Source organism: Thermobia domestica, chromosome 7 (genome assembly GCF_964235325.1).
Source record: "Thermobia domestica chromosome 7, izTheDome1.hap1.1, whole genome shotgun sequence".
Lineage (NCBI taxonomy): Eukaryota > Metazoa > Arthropoda > Insecta > Zygentoma > Lepismatidae > Thermobia > Thermobia domestica.
The window spans coordinates 39,291,279-39,302,937 of record NC_137460.1 but is presented as its reverse complement, the minus strand read 5'-3'; the positions used below and the strand labels follow the sequence as shown (position 1 = coordinate 39,302,937).

The 11,659-nt window shown below is 36.0% G+C and overlaps 1 protein-coding gene across 5 annotated transcripts in view; it reads left to right on the top strand.

The window, feature by feature from the left end:
• The first annotated feature begins 1,412 nt into the window (after nucleotides 1-1,412).
• LOC145690016 (tudor domain-containing protein 5-like) overlaps nucleotides 1,413-11,659 on the top strand; it is a 124,918-nt gene continuing 114,671 nt past the window's right edge. For 3 of the 5 annotated variants that reach the window (XM_081764500.1, XM_081764496.1, XM_081764499.1), the window contains exons 1-2: nucleotides 1,413-1,546; nucleotides 8,561-8,656. The gene's annotated coding sequence lies outside the window, so the exon portion shown is untranslated. Of the gene's footprint in view, nucleotides 1,547-1,689; nucleotides 1,836-2,071; nucleotides 2,091-8,560; nucleotides 8,657-11,659 lie in introns of those variants that run through there. The other 2 variants (XM_081764497.1, XM_081764498.1) reach the window with 2 other exon arrangements.

The following is an 11,659-nucleotide window of genomic DNA, read 5'->3' as shown; positions in this document are numbered from 1 at the left end:
ATATTAAAATGAATCTTCCAGAAATAGGAATACAAAGTAGAAACTGGATCCAGTTGGCTAAGGATAGAAGTGATTAGAGAAGATTTATGAATGCGGCATTGAACCTCCGGGTTCTATAGGCTATAGAGTTAGTTCTTTTACGAAGAAAAATATTTGTGAAATATAACAGAAATTCAGAAGATTTATGTTTTGTTTGTATATGGATAGATAAAACAGAACACAACTGATATGTATGCACAGAAAACATATCCTGGCGATACAACTAATTGGTGGAAAAATGATCCAAATACATTCCTTCAAATTGGAAGCATTTCATATGTCAAAAGAATAAATAAAATCACTGGTGGTGATTAGTCTTTTTTTAAAAAAACGAAATTCGTTAGGTCCGATTTCGAATATGTTATTATTCCCATTGTTCACCATCATTTTTAATATTCCCGCAGAAACAGGAGCTTGCGTCTCTCTTCACTCCTTTCATTTCCATACCTTTATTCTCACCATCGTGATTAATCCGATTGTTTAGAAAAGCGTGATTAACTGAGCAATCTCATCATCATCACAACGCTGAACACTATTTCAGACTTCGACCGTTTCCGATTTTGAAAACGTTCTTGTGTACACTATAAGTCATTACTAGAAATTTTGTATATCACATTATCATGAACAAATCTTATATAACATTAATAACTTTCTTTAAGCAATAAGTAAAAACTTGTTGTGACTCTTATTGAAAATTTTGGGTTGCGAGCGTAGCGAGCAAGAATATTTTTAAGAAGTCTATTTCTTTGGAAACCGATAACAATATTGATTTAGTAGAACGCCAATTCTTTTACGGGGCGCCGTGTCGTTTATCCTTTTTCGACACCTCTTCTTTCTTTTTCTCGTTCGGCGCCCCTTGCTATCAGCGCCCGGGGTGACCGACCCGCTGGCCCTTAGCTACGGCTCTGCAATGGACTTCCGCCGGGAATAGAACCCGGATCTCCCATACGTCAATTTTTGGAAACTAAGTGGCAAATTTTGCGTTATGTTTTTTCGCGAACAGTTACGGCATGTTCACAGGTTCACACTAATTTTCTTAACGTTCACATTATTTTGTACGCCCGTACATCGCTTGAAATAACACTCACGGGGCTCATTCCGTGACGGCTTTCTTCGACTTACCGCAAGTTATTCGTTTCACAGTGCGATGATCGGCATAGCACTTAAATTTGCTTATTGCATTTTTTGTGTTGCGATCTTCAAACTTTGGTCAAGTTTGGCGTGGGATTCATTTCGTACTGGTCTTCGCATAATTCTGCGTACAGCAACGCAACGGAAAAATGCAAAAGGTTTATATATGATTGTCATGCAGATTGTTGCTTATTATCAAATTTTTGTTCCGTTAACGCATACCGTTACGGAGAGTGTCCAATGGAATGAAACACTTTGTGGCAAATGGAATGGGCAATTTTCTATATTAGTGTTTTTGCACGCATATACACAGTCAGATGTTTTCTGGTGTCCAGAAAGTATCCTATGTATTTTCTTGAATGTCGTAAGGAAAAGAGTACGTTAGAATTTATGAATTATATTTTTGTTAGATAGTTTAATTATAATTAAACTTGCCCAACATATATGTATAGGACTTGTTAGATATGAATTGTAGTGTAATAACTGGTTGTCAAACTTATGTACGGTTTAAAATACGAAAGTTCGGTGTCTACGTGTGTCACATAAGTGGAATTCCAGAGGCAGACATCTGTTGCTGTATAAAGACGAACTTTCTATTCACTACATATAATTTATCTATTGTTGTATATGGTTTAAAATTATGTACAAAGAGCCATTGTTATATAGTAGGCATAAATATTCTTAATTAAACTGAAAAGTACTTAGGTATATAAAAACGAAAGACGAGCATGGAAAATTTCATCGATTGACATGTGACATATTTTTGAATTCTCTTTTAGCACAGAACATTTTGCTTGTATATTGGCTATGATGAACTTACTACTGTTAGGTGTGTAGTATTTATAAACTGTGTATTAATTGTTTGTCAGGCCAAAAGTTTGTTTCCGTTTAGGGATACAGTTTTTCTTCTAAATTTTCAGGTAATAGTTCACGAAGAAAAAGTATTTTTTTCAGAAACTTATTTACTTGCAAATTATGAATATGTACATTAATGCAACATTTGTAAATGACGTTTCTTTGTGGAAATTTTAGGGTTAAGTACCGTACCGTAGGACCAGTTTTAGGAAACTTACCGGGTCAATTGGAGAATTTAATAATAAGTTTATGAGAAAGAATGAGTACAAGGCAGTGTTGTCAGATGGCGGGAAATTTCCCGCAATACGGGAAATTCTTAGCATTGGCGGGAATGTGGGAAATTCTGGTTGAAAATGGGAAATTTTGTCAACTTTTCTTCCTTTCATGTTGTCTCTTTCTCACTCCCAATCTTGATCTCTTTGTACATGGAATAATACATGGATTGGAAGCTTCTTTGAAGGTCAAAAGAACCAGAACAGGAAGACGGGTTTATAAACTGAACCAAATGAAACTGATTGTTAATCGCGCTAATATCCATTTTTTGCGAGAAGATAGAAGGGAGGGAGTGTTTATGGCCCTATGCTTACTGTATTTATGATCAGTCATTCACTGAATGTTAGGATAAAGTGAGGGGAAGGATGGAAGGATATAATACTTGGAAGTAGCACACACACACAATGTATATTTATATCAAATAAATATAGATAAAAATAGAAGGATGGCCCTGTAATAGATTTCTCCTCCCTCAGGGAAGGATGTACTTCTGCTGATTGTTCAGTCTTTTGATTTTAATTTGAAGTTATTAATATAATGATAAATTAATTAATCATTAATGATTAATTAATTGATTAATGATTGATATTCTTTCTTGGCGGGAAATTTTGCAACCGATCGGGAAATTTCAGGGCTTTGAGAGGAAAGTCTGTTATACTGAATCTGACAACACTGGTACAAGGGAGGTAAGAGGGATAGTAAAAGTTAAGAAAGTAGTTGTATTTGTTCATTGTTTTTGATTATGTTAGCGGCACTATGTGGAGGCGGATGGGCTCTTTCGCGGAGAGGTACACTTGTTGTACTATGCGGATCCAGAAATTGTAAAATGTACAGAAAAAAATTGGCAAGTCTTTAATTTGCCCATTTCATGTCGAGAGCAGAACCCAAAGATCCCCTGCCGGGCTTCTAACCCTTTCCTACTACTACTAATACTTATACTATAGATCCGTATTAAAGTAATACTGCACGCGTAATGTAACGTAATCTAACGTAACTTAATGGAATGCAACAAAATATAACCGAATGCGATACACTTTGAAGCTTTTTTCAGTTTTCAAAGTGGTCCGGCGATACGGCAGAAATGCCAAATTTTATCGTAGAGACAGCAAACATGCCATAAATCTGATTATTCCATTGTTTATTATATACTTTCACTAGATACGTTTGTACAAGTGAGATATTCAGTGATCCAGCATTGAATGAGATTGAGCGGAGGCAGGCGAGTAATACTGAGTATTTAGTTATGAGCGCTGTTCTATAGGACACAAATTGAATGTAACGTTTTCGATTTCCTATTTTTACTTAAATAATTTTAATGTGCTCGTCCACGTTCTTTAGTAATATCTCAAAATTGCTAAACTAGACGTCATTAGTACTCTTTTTATTGGATCAATCTTAGGATAACGAATGAAACACAATTCTCGAAAAGTTATTTTTTAATAGAGAGAAATGACAAAATAACATTAGTTTTAACAGTTAAGCCAAACTTTTCTTAAGAAATGTATTATATTTACAGTGAGTAGTACTGGAGTTTAAGCAGCAATTGTTGTATAGGAGCAACTACTTTTGCGATGGTTGCTATTCAGGTCTACTAGCTATTCGTGCACGTATTGTGCTGCCAAAATCTCTTGAGCCGTGGAAAAATGCGAACTAAAGCTCACACACCCACCTGTTGAGCCAATAAGGGTTCAGCTGTTGCTAAGCGAGAGAAAACGAGTGGAATTCCTTCAGCCGATAGCAGCGCTTACTACAGAAGACTAGGGATCAAGTCAATGTGGCATATCTTTAGTAACTTACTTCGTGACCCAGCGTAGAGTGTAGGTAATGGAGGAAGCAGAGGCAGGCGAGTAGTACTAAGAGTAGTACACTATTTGCAGTCACCGTATGGATACAAATACGTGTATTACATATGTTACCAATCGTCTCTCTCTTGTTTCTTTAAAATAAAGTTGTAGTGAAGCATAAGTAACGTTTTGAGGGATTAAATTTACATTAGCATTGCCAGTTGGTATCCTTGCGCATGCGCAAAAGCTAGCAGTATACTTAACCATAGCCACTTTGGACGAGACATCAGTGCACCGTACCTCTATCCACGTTTTACGTAACCTCTCGCCCGTGATTAAAACTCTCATTCGTGCTTCAGTAGTGGCAATTACAATAAGAATTGGGCACTACGTCACAAAACGTCAAATATCAGAAATGCTTTCGCCAGCTGAAGGATACAAAGTATTGATGTTGCCCATCCTTCAGTAAATTGCTGTAAGCGTCATTACCAAGCATTCAGCGGTAAAAAAAATGTACTTTTACCCAATATAAACTTTCTACTACTTTTATGTCTACCTCCTAAGTTCTATTGCCTAAGTAGTACTCCCGTCTGCTCAGTCCCGTACAGTTTATTTATACGGATCCATACATAAATTATTGAAATATGTACTTTTTTCTCTCTGAATTCACTTTTTGTACCGTCAGCAATCATGTTTGAGGTGTGCACTTGCATTCCCGGTGCAGATTTACTTTAAGAGGTCTTGTGCAAAAACAATCAACATGTGCTAGGTGGCGACTAAAAAGTTCTAATGCTATCACCTAGTCAGGGCAGGAGTGCAGCAGGGGGTCACGAAGGGTTGCGTCCGTAGGGAGCAGGCGTGTCAGCGATGGTGAGTGTAGGTGTAAACGATGATTGTGGAAAACCATTGCTTTCACGATGCAAAAATATGTGATTAATCACTTCATGCACACTTTGACTTACAAATCTGAAAAGGACTTACATTTTACTATTCTCCTCATCTTAGCCATCTTTCATGCTGACGATTTGTACGGCCAATCCAGGAGTTCCGGGTGTGACCGTCTGACACTTGAAAGCTAAATATTTTTTTAAAAAAATCTAGGACTGTTAGGCTAGCTTTTGTTATTACAATGGCAAAATATTTGTATTCTACCGTCTTCAAAATGTCAGTTTTCAATTCAGATATAATTTCGTATATATAAGAAAAAAGTGCGTTCAGGGCACACTGGCAGTCAAACCACAGATACCATTCTTCAATCGCAAAAATCTGTGAATATTCACACTTTAGAGCAGTGAGGAGATTTGAAGCTTTCGTGTGATGTACGTATTTTCAAGAAAGCATGCTTACATTTTCCTCTTAAAAAAATAGAAAAAGGTTCCGGGTGTGATCTCTGAGAAGACCTTACAAGTTAATTCTGTTTAATACAAACATACCTACGAGTTTGAGCAAACGATTTAAAAGTAGGTTTAAGCACAATCTTCTTTTAACATCAAATTTGAAATACACATATAAGATCGTTAAAAATTGCCTTCTGTAGAAAATTAACTCTTCAATAAACTGAAGCTACTTTTCAGTGAATTTGACTTATGTATTATTAAAAAAAAAGTACATTTTAAATAGTAACTAATTAAGGACCTTTAACTAGTTTATCAGTTTATTCATAGAAAAATGACTAAATATTAAACTTGTCGTACACTGTATTGTTAAATCGTTGTTGTGTTACACAGGTACGACATCATAAAAATGGCAGTTTCTGTGTTCTGTAGTACAATATTCTACACGGGAACTTTCGTAAAAGTATACACCACTCTCTGTAAGCCTTGCATTTCAATTTGCGGAGGAGAAATTATTTTTCTAATTTCAAAGAAACCACCCACTCTTTATTACCAGCTGTATATTTCAATCCTCCAAAAGGTTCAAGAAATATCAGTTTCATCATTTTCGTTTCAGACATGCCCGACTACCAAGTGCAAACATAAATTTTTCTTTGTGTCAGTTTTGACAATATACAATTCTACCATCACGAATTTTTCTGCCCGCAAATCCTCTTCACTTATTTCAGTACCAGAATTCAACTTCATCGCTTGCCTCGTCGTTAGAATCTGATAGTTCCAAAGTCGTAACATTTCGGATGGGAAAACGAGAGTAAACAAGGGTTTTGGGTGCGTTTTTCGTAAAGTAAGGGAGGTTTTGTCATTACTGTAGAACACACGGAGTGACTTCAAACCTTCAATTGGGTGCATATTCTTCCGGCGTTCGTTGAGTATTGGCTTGCAGGCTTGATTTTTTTCCTTCGCAACCAGAATGCAGCAAACATTTCTCATTACTTCATTGGCATATGCCGTAAAATAATTTGCTTCATCAATATTGTACTTTTTTGAACGAACAGCATTACAAACTGATCTTTTAACAGTCCCGCTAACTCCGTCAACTAATCCTTTGCCGTGGGATGCTACGAAGAAGGACCAAGTTGCTGTGATGTACAAGTTTTAAGCTACTCTCAGTAAGCCTACCATACAGAACTGAACCAAGCATGTAACCTATTTCACGTTAATATTGCTCTGAAACTTGTCAATTAATTTAATTCCGAAGGAGACCTGAAATCTTTACCCATCCGTAGCTAATCCATATGAAACACTTGTAATGAGTACCCTCAAAAATTGCGGTGGGTTTGCTTCGAATGTTTATGTCGTTCAGACTTCAAATTATTTTCCAATCTTATAAATTAACAGAAAGAAAGCGCACAGAACAAAGATGTCACATCCGGAAATTAATATATATTGGTCACATCCGGAACCCGTATTTTACAATTAACAGTATCGTCAGAGAAAAAATAAGACATTGACGTAGGTTTGAAACGTCATAAAACTCATTCTCACGCACTTTACTGTTAAAGTAATAGTTTTTGAGTAAGCAAAACTTTTAGCAAAATTTGTTTCCGGGTGTGCGATGCCTTACACAGAAACAACGTACAATGGGTGTGTAGTGGGCTAAAACTAATAAACAATGAGCGAAGTATTGATCAGTGATGATTAAAAATCAACATTTACGGAAATGATTCACGTGCCAGCAGACGTATTGCATGTCTGGTGAAGCACACTTAGTCCTGCGTGTACTGTTAAAACCGAAGTTCTAAAGACGAATTCTTCAGACTAAAATAATACCTTTCGGGAAGAGATTTATTCAACGATCAACCCTTGAGTTTTCAAGGCAATTCTGTTTTTTTATTATCGTGTTAAAGTTATAAAAGAATATATTGTGTTCTTATGGCATATTATATCACTTCCTTGGCCCGGTAATTCGCCGGACTTAAACCCTATCTAAAATTTACGGCATAATTTGAAGAGTATAGCTCGTGCAAGAGCTGTAGAACGAGGAATCAGGTAATTGAAGCGATAAATGACGCCTGACAACATTTTTTCGGTGGAAATGCATGTAGTTGGATTTCTATATTAAAATTGACGGTTCACGCTTACACTACAACCTCCTTGCTGAAAAAAAAAAAAAAAGAAGAAAAATGTGAAAACAGTTTGCTAACTAATCATATTATTTCTGTACTCGAGAGCCAATAACACACAAGTCAGAATTTTGCCGATTTTGGTTAATGATAGATTTGGGATTATCTTAATCTGATATTTTAAAGTATTGCGTGTTTTTGCATGAAAGTGACTGCTACCGATATAAACAATCTAAATTTATACGGGGTGATTATAAATTATTCATCTGGTTTGAAAGAGCTGTATTTAAAAAAAGAAAATGAATAACACATACAATAACGAATGATACATGCAAATCAACAAAATCTGTCCGACGTTTCAGCACGACACAAATTTATAATTCGTCCCACACGGACTCTAGTATATCCCTACTAATGGTCGTAAATGCAGCTGTAATGCGATCTTGGAGCTCATCCAAAGTTGTTGGTAGTGGAGGGACATACACTTTCATGTGTTCCCAAAGAAAAATAAATCACAAACTAGCGCACCGTTTTGATTTCTGTGGGCTACGTACAAAAGTCGCCCTATCTTGCTCCACTGTTCCATCAGAATCGCTTGGAGGTCCTGTACTTTTACCTTTACATAGGCAACTGGTGTCTTCAAACTGTGCAATAAGAAAAGAGCACTACTCAGAATGTTTTCTGCTGCATAGACGCCATTTTGGAAACTAGGCTTGTGCTATCAGATGTCGCCACCAGCTAAGATTACGAATATGAAAAATTAAATGTTCAAGTTTCTGTTTCATTCTAAGCACAAACAAATAATATTGAAAGTTTCCGACATATTCCACTTTAAAACCCCTTGTATCATTTATGGAGTTCTACCACCCTATATTTTCGTGACTTAACTCACCTTTGGGTTTTGAATACAGATTAAATATCTTCTTTTTATTTTTCTTTGAGAGGTATTCCAGTTAACGTAGAAATAAAATAGCAAAAACAAAATTTCTTTACTTCTAATTAGTACGTGTTTCTTTTTCAGATTAAGAGAATAGTAGAGCTGTGAAATTATTCCGCTGATGTTGTGTTCATCACTTATTTCAAATGAGAATTTGAAACAGAGGATAATAATAATGTAGTAAGTAACTTCCTTTATGTACTTGTTTCATTTTTACGAAGAGTGTGATCGGATTGTTTTTCGAGTAGTAGTTTGCAGTAAACACACTGTTGAAACTCTATAAAGTAACAGGCAGTTTTGTTTGAAATGGGAAGAGGTGGGGTTGGGAGAGAGAAAGAACCCTAAGCACCGGCAGGCAACAATAAGAAAAGATCGTAGACGTTTCAATAAAGTTTGTTGTTGTCTTTGATTCATTAACCCTCGCATTACCAATGGGGGTGGGGAGTACTTTGTGCCCATCACAGCATGTGTTTTATAATTACACTTCTAATCGTTTCTTTCAAATTGTATGTATATTGCTCAAAATGTTTAACTGAAGCGTATACCTTACGGTGGTGCAAATTGAACGTTAGTATGCCTTATAAATTTGCTATTTTAAGTTGGTGGGCAAAAACTACCCCCTTCCCCGTTGGTAGGAGATGGGACTGACTAGAGAAGTCACTTCTAGATGACACTGTAATAAATAGCTGTTATTCTGTATACTATTCACTTCAGTCACTGTAGATTTTTGTGAGAGTTTGTAATTTGTTTCTTTTGCGAAATACATTTAATCTTAATAGTTGGGTACAAAATGACCCTCCCTCTTAGTAGTACGCATTACAAAAGATACTTAGGTAGTGCGAGGGTTAGGTAAACAGCGTTGCTACAAGAATTACATTGCCAGTGAATTTCTTTCGTTTTTAAATTGTCCTTCTACTATGTGTATACTCCCTCACTACGAAAATACATTATGATTAGTTAATATAGCATAGTTTTAGGTGTTCATCATCCTACATTTGTGCTGCTTCTCTTTTATGTGTAATGGGTGACCCGGCCTTGGAGGAGCCAGTGAAAAAAAAAAAAATAAATAAATAAAATAAAAATAAAAGTTTTCTTCATTGAATTGTAAACTTTTTCAGAGTTGAAATTTTCTAGAAAGTAAATTAAATTAGATTTAAGAAAAATATGGATTTAGCACCTCTTGTAATACCTTTTGGTGACAACAATAAAGTTAAGTCCATTGATAATACGCTGACTTTCGAGTTGTTACTTGACTTGTTTTCATAATAAGGGAAGCAGCATCAGTGAATCATGATATCTATCGGTAACTCTGTTGAAACTGAAAAAGCAGCCGATATCATATCTATTCTCAATTACGAGGGTGGTTTAAGATGATCCGCTCCTGTCCCGTTCTAGTTATGGCGTACATTGGTAATTTTATTCATCATATATATATATATATATACTTGAAACCGTTATCAAAGTAAGTTTGAAGAATTTACTTTTGTTTACAAGTTGTTTAGCAACAAGAAGTGTAACCTGGTTGGAAAAATAATGACAACAGAACTCCTAGCAGTCGTAAAATATTTAATGAAGAAATATGTAGCACCCAAAGACATCCATGCTAATATGGTGAGAACTCTTGAGGACTCTAGCCCCTCTTGTAACCTAATAAAACGATGGTGTCGTGATTTTAAATGTGGTCGACATACTAATGAAGATGACCGTAATGGCGGCCTGAACTGCAACTGCACGACGCCAGAAATGATGACAAAAGTGCATGACATCATTTCGGCAGACAGACGAGTGACTTACTGTTATATAACAGAGACATGTAGCATTTCAACTGACAGTGTGCATTTAATTATTCATAAACTTAAATTAATCAAAGTCTCTCTTCACGGTAAGTCCCAAGAATGCTGATGGTCGACCAAAAGAGAACATTTTGTGTGACGAGTCAGAACCTGTTACTGATCATCAAGGCTAACAAACGAAAGTTTTGTGCGGAGATTTGTCACAATGGATGTGGTTCACCACTTCAATCCTGAGTGTAAACACCAAAACAAGCAATGGAAATATCCCTACACCCACGAAATTCAAAGTTCATCCATCAAAGGGCAAAGTGATAACATTTGTTTTTTGGGATAGAGAGAGAGAATTATTTTTATTGATAATCTCGACCAGGGAAAGACAGTTAAAGGTGTTTATTTTCCAACCCTAATTGACAAATTACTACCACCAAAAGAAACGCTAGGGAATGTTGGCCCTGTGTTCCATTGTAATAGTGCACACGCTGAGATTTCCCAAATTGCGGTGGCAGCAATTCATGAATAAGGGTTCGAATTTGTGCCCCATGCGTGCTGTTACACATCTGACCCTCAGTAACTTCCACCTGTTCCCCAATCTGAAGACGCCCTTTGTGGCAGACATTTTTGCAGATTTTGAGGTTATGGGCACTGTAGCTAGGCTGCAGGACCAACCGAAAGCTTTTTACTGCTGGGACTGAAGCACTAGAGGGCCGATTGAAAAAAAAAAATGTGTTAGTGTTGCAAGGAATTATATAGAATTGTAACACTAGTTTGGTTTTCATGCAAGGGTTCCTTTTGTATCAGGGGTAGAGCATGCTGAACCACCCTCGTACTCAGTGTTTACCAGAATATTCAATCTGAAGTAGGGCTAATGGATACTCGATTATACTCCATTATTTGCTCAGATCAAAAGCATTTCTTTACTTTACTTTCATTTAAGCTAAGATGTAAAGAGAAATTGATTGAGGGTTCAGCAAGTAATTTGATTAAGTCAACACAGTTTGAAAAATGTTGGTTAAAAGTAATACCAGTTGTATAAACAACTGATGGGTTTAATTAGTAATAGAAGCTAAAGGATGCATGTTGTATGAAGATATACATGGTGGCCCAAAAATAGGTATTCATCCCTGTATTGATCAAGTATAACATTCTAGCTTATAGGCTATTTACTTCGGCTGTTCCGAGCGTAAGATATAAGTAAAAAGACATTAAGAACAAATAATAAAGAAACTAAAAGTCTAGCTGATGGATAACAATAAAAAATGATATAGTACATTCTCAAGTATAGGTATGTGAAAAAGAAAGTTTTTTTTTTTTTTTTTAACTTTTTAAAGTATTCATTGTTGAAATGCGTAGCTTTTCATTATTGCTGGAAATAAATAATAAATTTAGCTCT